The sequence below is a fragment of the Herpailurus yagouaroundi genome, unplaced genomic scaffold (assembly GCF_014898765.1).
Source record: "Herpailurus yagouaroundi ecotype Mexico unplaced genomic scaffold, PumYag 196, whole genome shotgun sequence".
In the NCBI taxonomy this organism is placed as follows: Eukaryota; Metazoa; Chordata; class Mammalia; order Carnivora; family Felidae; genus Herpailurus; species Herpailurus yagouaroundi.
Window position 1 is genome coordinate 25,684,724 of NW_024412427.1, and position 9,829 is coordinate 25,694,552.

Here is a 9,829-nt window from a genome sequence, read left to right on the forward strand (position 1 = left end):
CTTTACTTATGTAAAAAGCAGGAAATAATATATTAATAGTTCATCAGATATGAAGTGACATAATTAAAATAAGCAACAGTGTCAGAATAGAATTCCCATCCCAGATAATTACCTTAGTTCTTAGAAATGTACTGGTAGTTTAAATACTCTGTTATCTGTAAATGAACAATATTTCTTCCCCACCCCCACTAACCAAACAGTCCAAAGAGTCAAGTGCTTTTAAGATGATGATGTTTATGAATGTTAGGGTTTTATCTATGCTCACATCTAGAAGTCATAATTCACAGAAAGATTTCTCATGGCATGACTCTCAACCCAATGTATTATATACCAAATTATTTCAGCTTAAGTAGTTGCTCATTACCCTGAGCCCCCCAAGAATCCTGTTGACTGTAAGAAGATGATGCAACAGGACTAGGACAGCCTGAAAAGGCAGATAAAAGAACCAGAGTAGGCTGAAGAGTCTGGAATCCAACTCAGTAGAACTCACAGCAATGTATTTAACTTGTTGACCAGTTTTGCCTCTCATTGTCTGAATCATTGCTAATCATTCCTAAACAATCTCAGAGATAAAAGATCTATCTCTCTATCTTCCAAAAGTATGAGCATATCCCTACTCAAAAAGATCCCCACTTCATACAAAAGAATATTTAAATACTAAGTCAAAGCCATCTAGAGATCCTACATTAAGCTCTATACACCTTGCACTCACCCCTCTATTTAGGCATCCTCCATTCTCACCAGAATAACCACTCTCAATACTTCCCTTAACATTCCTCTCAGCCCTGAATCATCTGGGCTTGACCTAGCTTACTATACCTGTTATGGATTTAATTTTTGTGTCCCCTCACAAATTCATGTGTTGAAGCCCTTATCTCTTATGTGATAGTATTTGGGGAGAGGTAATTAAGGTTATATGAAGTCATGAGGATAGGACACTCATGATAGGAATAGTGTCCTTATAAAAAGAGGAAGAGAGGGGCGCTTGGGTGGCTCTATCAGTGGGTGTCCGACTTCAGGTCAGGTCATGATCTCACGGTCCGTGAGTTCGAGCCCCGTGTCGGCTCTGTGCTGACAGCACAGAGTCTGCAGCCTGTTGCAGATTCTGTGTCTCCCTCTCTCTGTCCCTTCCCTACTCACGCTCTGTCTCTGTCTCTCTCAAAAATATATAAACATTAAAAAAAATTTTTTAGATAAAAAATAAATATAAAGAGGAAGAGAAACCAGAGGTAGCTTGCAAGCTCCAGCAAGAAGAAAGATGAAAGATATACTGTGACAAAAAAGCCAAAACATGGGAGGAGAATAAGGAATGTTGGCTGAGAAGATTTGTATGTTTAAATAGGGTAGTCAGAGAAGATCTCAGTAAGAAGGTGAACCATGTGAATAAAGAGTTGATGAAGTGGGAGGCAGCAGCTTAAGCTACAGAGGGTAGAGAGCTAACAGGAAAGGAAACAACTGAGGCAAAGTTCTGAAGGTAAGAGTGTGCCTGGCATGTTTAAAATACAGTAAGCAGCCAATGTAGCTGGAACTGAATAAGTAAGGGAAGAAAAGCAAGAGCTAAAGTCTGAGAAGAAAGTGGGAACACTGTATACAAGGCCTCAGAGGCCCTTCATAAGGACCTCAGCTTTTCCTCTGAGTCAGATGGGAAGTGACTGGACAGTTCAAAGAAGAGGTATGGCATGATTTGATAGGTTAGAACCCCAACTCCTATGTTAAGAACTGAATAAAAGGGCAAAAGAGCAAAAACAAGTACCAGCTAGGGGGTTACTGAAAGAATCCAGATTGGATGTGATAGCACACTGAATCTGTTGGTAGCAGTGGAGGTGCTAAGAATTGTCAGACTATAAATATACTTAGAATAGTCTGAGTTTGTTGTTGGCTTGGATGTGGGTGAGGAAGGGAAGGGGAGGGAAGTAGAGGGGGGGAAGGGAAACCAAACCAAACCAAACCAAAGGGGATCAAGCATGAATCCAACATTTTGACCCGAGCCACTAGGAGGCTGGAGTTGCCATTTGCTGTGTGGGAAGACTGCAAGAGAAGCAGGTGGCAGGCGGCAAAGGGGATACAATATCAACAGCTCATATTTGGACATGCTAAATTTGAGATGCCTATCAGATATATGACTAGAGACTGAACAAGCAGTTGAATATACAACGGTGTCCTGGGAGAAGCCCAGGGTGGAGATAAAAATGGGGGAGTCATCACATATATATGGATGGTACTTAGCCATTAGACTGATAAGAACACCAAAGGAGTGGGTATACAAAGAGAGAAGTCCAAGGACTAGGTCTCAGGGTACTCCAAAACTGAGAAGTCAGGGAGATGAGAAACATTAACAAAGGAGACTGGGAAGGAAAACCAAGAAGCGGTAACATAATTCCCAGCCCTTGAGGAAGAGGGCTGGCTCAGAATCGCTGGCTCATAGGGGCGCCCTCATGGCCCAGTCAGTTAGGCATCCACCTCTGGATTTCAGCTCAGGTCATGGTGAGTTCTATAGCCCCATGTTGAGCCCCGCATTGGGCTCTGCGCTGACAGCACAGAGCCTGCTTGGGATTCTCATTCTTCTCTCTCTCTTCCTACCAACACCCTGCCTCACCCTTTTGGCTCAGGTTTGTGAGTTTGAGCCCCATGGGTCAAGCCCCACATGGGTCTTTGCACTGACAGCGCAGAGCCTGCTGGCATTCTTTCTCTCTCTCTGCCCCTCCTCTGCTCATGCTTTCTATCAGAATAAATATATAAACTTTAAAAAAAAAAATCACTGCCTCAGAAATATTTAAGCAAAAGCCTGGTCTCAATTTTTTGCATTTTTTATCACACCAACCTTTGAACTTATTCCTGGCAAGCAATGGCCACATCCTCACCACGTTCAGGGGTCTAGAACTTCCCAGAGCCAAAATCTAGAAAATCAAAGAATCTACAAAATCAGAAATCACTGGGCCACATACCAGAAACCAAGTAGCAGATCTTTCTTCAGGTCAAAACACTTTAAAAAAGAGAGACTGAAGCTTGTGTCTCCTGAACTCCAGTCAACTGCCATATAACTGCTGGATTCACTGTTTCTCTTTAAGAAAAAAAACATACTATACAGACAAGTAACGGCATACCAGTGTTAAGGTCAATCAGAGCATAAACTTAATCTCCTTCTTTTTTCCTCCTTCTGATCTTCTAATCTTCAATCTGCTCTTCCTTTCCATAGCCAGAGAAAGATCACAGATATATCTTACATTATGCATCTATGTGTTACTAAAAAATTATGTGTGATTCTGACTTTGGCAAATTAAATAAAATTTTAAAGTACTATATAAAGAAATTACATGGTGAATAATCTTTTTGAAATGAGAAGCATCCTTCTAGAAGAGTGAGGAATCACATATTCATTTCTTTCATTTAATGAAATGTATTTGACATATGACATTGTGTAAATTTAAGGTGTACAACATGTTAATGATACATTTATACACTGTAATATGATTGCCACTACAGCAATAATTAGCACCTCTATCCATTACATAATTTTCATTTCATTTTAGTGACTGAAATAATTAAGTTCCAGTCTCTCAGCAACTTAGATGATTATAATAATCATCATCTGTCTTAATTTTAATTTGTCTAGTAAGCACTTATTAAGTGCGAGGCCCTATGCCAGGCACTCAGGAAAAACAAATATACCCACAGGTACCCCCTTTTCTCAAGAGCTTATGTCACTGCTTAAGAAAAGCTAAAATAAATTGTTATTTTCACCAAGAAAATTAAAAAGCTGAGAATAAAAAAATCTTTTATTGTAGTTTATTAATTCTAAATTATTGTTTTTTCACAGTTAAAATTTTCTAAAATCAGGAGATGCATTTTAATTGATGATATCCTCCTGTGCCTCCTCTCTAGGCTGCAGCTGTGACATAGCACTGCCTCTAGCGGTAAGTAAGCTGTTCCAATTGTTGACCCTTCAGTTGAGTTATGTGCCACGTTGAAACTACATGTTTTGAGTTTACCTGTCATTTACCATGGGTTCAAAAGGAGTATAGTATGATACAGAATTGAAACAAAAAGTAATTAAAAACATAGGAAGGCATGGAAACAGCAATGGCACATGAAATTACTATCAGTGCAACAAATATTTCTTGTTGGAGGAATGCCCCCACGTTGTATATTTTCTTGTAAAGCAACAACCATGTGTTAAGTGATGAGAAAGAAGAGTGTCATTCTATTATTGGCAGTCTCTTCCCCACACCCTCCAACCCCCACCCCCACTTAATATATGTATCTTATATTGTGTATTCTACTTGTGGATATGACATCAAACATATAAGCAACAAAAGCAAAAATCGGTAAGTGGGACATCAAACTAAAAAACTTCTGTACAGGAGCAATTCTTATCAAAATAATGCCAGCATTCTTCACAGAGCTAGAACAAACAATCCTAAAATTTTTATGGAACGAGAAAAGACTCCAAACAGCCAAAGCAATCTTGAAAAAGAAAACCAAATCTGGAGGCATCACAATCCCAGACTTCAAGCTATACTACAAAGCTGTAATCATCAAGACAGAATGGTACTGGCACAAGAACAGACACTCAGATCAATGGAACAGAATAGAGAACCCAGAAATGGACCCACAAATGTATGGCCAACTAATCTTTGACAAAGCAGGAAAGAATATCCAATGGAATAAAGACAGTCTCTTCAGCAAATGGTGCTGCGAAAACTGGACAGCGACATGCAGAAAAATGAACCTGGACCACTTTCTTACACCACTTTCATACAAAAATAAACCCAAAATGGATGAAAGACCTAATGTAAGACAGGAAGCCATCAAAATCCTAGAAGAGAAAGCAGGCAAAAAAAACCCTCTTTGACCTTGGCCACAGCAACGTCCTACTCAACAGGTCTCAGGAGGCAAGTGAAATAAAAGCAAAAATGAACTATTGGGACTGCATCAAAATAAAACGCTTCTGCACAGCGAAGGAAACAATCAGCAAAACTAAAAGGCAACCGACAGAATGGGAGAAGATATTTGCAAATGACATATCAGATAAATGGTTAGTATTCAAAATCTATAAAGAACTTATCAAACCCAACACCCAAAAAAACCAAATAATCCAGTGAACAAATGGGCAAAAGACATGAATAGACACTTCTCCAAAGAAGACATCCAGATGGCCAACTGACACATGAAAAATGCTCAACGTCACTCATCATCAGAAAAATACAAATTAAAACTACAATGAGATACCACCTCATCCCTGTCAGAATGGCTAACATTAACAACTCAGGCAACAACAGATGTTGGCGAGGATGCAGAGAAAGAGGATCTCTTTTGCACTGCTGGTGGGAATGCAAGCTGGTGCAGCCACTCTGGAAAACAGTGTGGAGGTTCCTCAAAAAATTAAAAATAGAACAACCCTACGACCCAGCAATTACACTACTAGGTATTTATCCAAGGGATACAGGTGTGCTGTTTTGTAGGGGCATATGCACCCCAATGTTTATAGCAGCACTATTGACAATAGCCAAAGTATGGAAAGAGCCCAAATATCCATCAACGGATGAATGGATAAAGAAGATGTGGTATATATATATACAGTGGAGTATTACTCGGCAATTAAAAAGAATGAAATCTTGCCATTTGCAACTACGTGGATGGATCTGGAGGGTATTATGCTAAGTGACATTAGTCAGACAAAGACAAATATCATATGACTTCACTCATATAAGGAATTTAAGATACTAAACAGATGAATGTAAGGGAAGAGAAGCAAAAAGAATACAAAAACAGAGAGGAAGACAAAACATAAGAGACTCATAAATATGGAGAACAAACAGAGGGTTACTGGAGGGGTTGTGGGAGGGGGGATGGCTAAATGGGTAAGGGGCATCAAGGAATCTACTCCTGAAATCATTTGTTGCACTATATGCTAACTAACTTGGATGTAAATTAAACAATAAACAAACAAACAAAAACAACTTCTGTACAAGAAAAGAAATAATCAACAAAATGGAAAAGCAACCTATGGACTGGGAGAAAATATTTACAAACCATATACCTGATAAGGGGTATAAAATTATGGAAAGAGCCTAAATGTCCACCAACTGATGAATAAAGAAGATGTGGTTTATATATACAATAGAATACTACTTGGCAATGAGAAAGAATGAAAGCCTGCCATTTGCAACAATGTGGATGGAACTGGTGGGTATTATGCTAAGTGAAATAAGTCAGTCAGAGAATGACAGATATCATATATTTTCACTCAAATGTGGAACTTGAGAAACTTAACAGAAGACCATTGGGGAAGGGAAGGGGACAAAATAGTTTCAAACAGAGAGGGAGGCAAACCATAAGAGATTCTTAAATACAAAGATGAAACTGAGGGTTGATGGGGGGAGGCAGGAGAGAGGGGGAAATGGGTGATGAGCATTGCGGAGGGCACTTGGGATGAGCAGTGGGTATTCTATGTAGGCGCTGAATCATGGGAATCTACTCCAAAACCAAGAGCACACTGTATACACTGTATGTTAGCCAACTTGACAATAAATTATATTTATAAATAAATAATAAATAAGTAAAATAAATTAAATTAAATGATAAGGGGTTAATATCCAAAAGACATGAAGAACTCCTACAACTCAATAGCAAAACACAAATAGCAAGATTAATGCATCAGCAAAGGAGTTGAATAGATATTTCTCCAAAGACACACAATTGGCCAACAGGTACATAAAAAGGTGTTCAACCTCACTAATCATCAGGGAATTGCCAATCAAATCATAATGAGACATCACCTCATACCCGTTAGAATGGCTAGCATCAAAAGGACAAGAGATAAATAAAGTTGGTGAAGATGTAGAGATAGTCAAACCATTGTATACTGTAGGTGGGAATGTAAAATGGTGCACCTGCTATGGAAAACAGAATGGGGGTTCCTCAAAAAATTAAAAATAGGAGTATTATATGATCCAACAACTCCACTTCTGGGTATTTATCCAAAAGAATTGAAATCAGGATCTTGAAGAGATTTCAGCACCTCCATGTTCACTGCATCATTATTCCTAATAGCTGAGATGTGCATACAACCTAAATGTCTACCAACAGATAAATGGGTAAAGAAAATGTGGCATATATGTATAACAGAATATTATTCAGCCTTAAAAAAGAAGGAAATCCTGCCATATACAACATGGATAATCCTTGAAGACATTATGCAAAGTGAAATAAGCCAGTCACAGAAGAACAGATACTGCATGATTCCACTTATATAAGGAACCTAAAATAGTCAAACTCATAGAAGCAGAGAATAGAACGGTGATTGCCAGGGACTGAGGGGAGGGGGAAATGGGGAGTTGATAGTGAAAATTCATAAAGTTTCAGTAATGAAAGATGAGTAAGTTCAAGGGTCTGCTGTACAATATTGTGCCTAAAGTTAAAAATAGTGTATTATACATTAAAAATGTTAAGATGGGGCATTATACATTAAAAATGTTGTTAAGATGGGGCACCTGGGTGGTTCAGTCGGTTGGGGGTCCAACTTCATCTCAGGTCATAATCTCATGGTTTGTGGGTTCAAGCCCCATGTCCAGCTCTGTGCTAGCAGCTCAGAGCCTGGAACCTGCTTCAGATTCTGGGTCTCCTTCTCCCTCTGCCCTCCCCTGCTCATGCGGTCTTTCTCTCTCAAAAATAAAATAAACATTTAAAAATGTTGTTAAGAAAATAGATTTCATGGTAAGTGTTCTTATCGCAATAAAAAAAAAATACGAATCAACCAATGTTTTTTTTAGATAATGGTGTACCTTATAAAAGGTGTGACTTCAATTCAATGAAACACAGTTAAGTATCGAATCACTTCTCTGAGCCAAGAAGTATGTTATGTGCCTTACATACGTCTACTTATTCAATATTAAGGTAGGTATTCCTACTTTACAAATAACCTCATGCCAGGGTCACAGGCAGTAAGTGAAACAGACTGAACAAGAACGCAGGTATCTACCCTGCTCCCTTCCTAACTAGACAAATTTCCATGATGCCAGAACTTTAGTCAGAGTTTACACGGTCAGCTCCTGCCACGCTACTCTCTCTTCCCCACTCCCCACTCCCCACTCCCCACTCATTCCTCCCCACCCAGTGATGAGAACAAGGTGATGGATCATTATCCCTAAGGCTAATGATCAAATCACCTGTGTGGCCTTGGGAGAGCCCTACCCTGACTATAACTATCTTCCCTCTGCCTTTCAATTATTGCCTTCCAAGAACTATAAACCTAAAATGTAGGCCAGGTCTCTAAATTTTCTGCAACAGCCTAAGGCACCAGTCTATTTTGGCCAAACAACCAGAATTCTGTGCACCACCTTTCTTCTGACTTGGTCACCCAACTCTGCCATGTGTTTTCACTGTCAACCTCATAGCAACAACCCCAGGAGAAACAAGTGTGAAGAAATCACACAAAAGTCCCAGGAATGGCAGGAAGTGGAGACTTGCTCTATTTCCCTCAGGCTCTGAGGACTGATGATGATTAGTCCTTAAACTTCAGAATGATATAACATGACAAACTGGGCATCCAAGTTTAAAAGCTGCACTGGATGTCATGAACTAGAAAACCATAAGTTATCTTTAGTCATATGAAACTATGTTCAATTGATGCAAGATGAACAAAGGAGAAAATATCCAAGGGGAAGGGGAAAAGACCTTAATTTTACAATTTTTAGTTTTACCCACCCATTGCACTGTACTTAATAGAATCAAATCGATGAAATGTGTTTCTATTCCAACTTCCACATCACCAATTAAAAGGAGAGAGGAGGACAATCCCAAAGAGATTGAATTTCTTTTCCAAAACGACAGTCAGGCAGGCTTTCAGGATTTCAGCTTAGAGTACAATCCAGGTCTCCTAACATCTAGACAATTAGAGTAACATTTAAACAATGCCAAACCAACTCACTGAATAACCTAATGACCAAAAATAAAGTCCATACAACATATACTGAGTAATACTCCTTTGGGAAAATAAAAATGAAACAATGTATTATCTACTTTGGACTTCAGTTCGTTCAAATACCACAATTTTCTATCAACATAGGGCCATACTTGATTATGTGAACAAGCTAATTTCTAAATATCATGCATAGAGATTTCCATGTGCCACCAAAATTAAATTAAAAATTAACTCCTATTATATTATACTCATCTCCTCAAAAATGAAAGAATGAAAACCAATTTTTTGCCAATTATATTAGTATGATTAAGATTCAACATTAATTCATGTTTAGACTTCACCTGATAGATCAGTGACACAAAAAACACCAGATCACCAAGAGAAAGCACAGAGAGAAATGAAGGAAAGTAAAGAGAGGCCCAAGACTGGAATTGTTAGAAATGGGAAGAGTCTGTGAAGTGAGCCAAGATGGAGCAGGCCAGAGGAACGGGACAAACCAAGAGAGTTCCAGGATCTACGCTATGACAGAAAGGAGAGAGTTGCCTGTAGCAGAGACCACAGAGTCAAGAGTAAGCAGGAAAACAGGACTAGACTGGATTGGGGGTTTGTTAGTATGGTGAAATACAAACCAAAGCGGCAAGCAACTGTAGAAAGGAAGGAAGGAAAGGCAGCCATATCCATCCACCTGATAAAGCCTGAGGATATTGAGGAGAAAGGCTTAGGACTGTAACTTGAGAGATAACACAGCAAATGGGGATGCATATCACCACATTGAGAGAAAAGGCTTCAAGTATACCTACATAAGTATATGAAAACCTGGATCTAGACAACAACCATTCTGCCCATTAACCAACCCCCAACACACACACACACACACACACACACACACACACACACACACACACA

The 9,829-nt window shown here is 39.1% G+C and overlaps 1 protein-coding gene across 10 annotated transcripts in view; it reads right to left on the reverse strand.

Moving 5' to 3' along the window:
• Window positions 1-9,829, reverse strand: part of TASP1 (taspase 1) — a 307,910-nt gene that overhangs the window by 179,327 nt on the left and 118,754 nt on the right. The gene's annotated exons all lie outside the window — the stretch shown is intronic.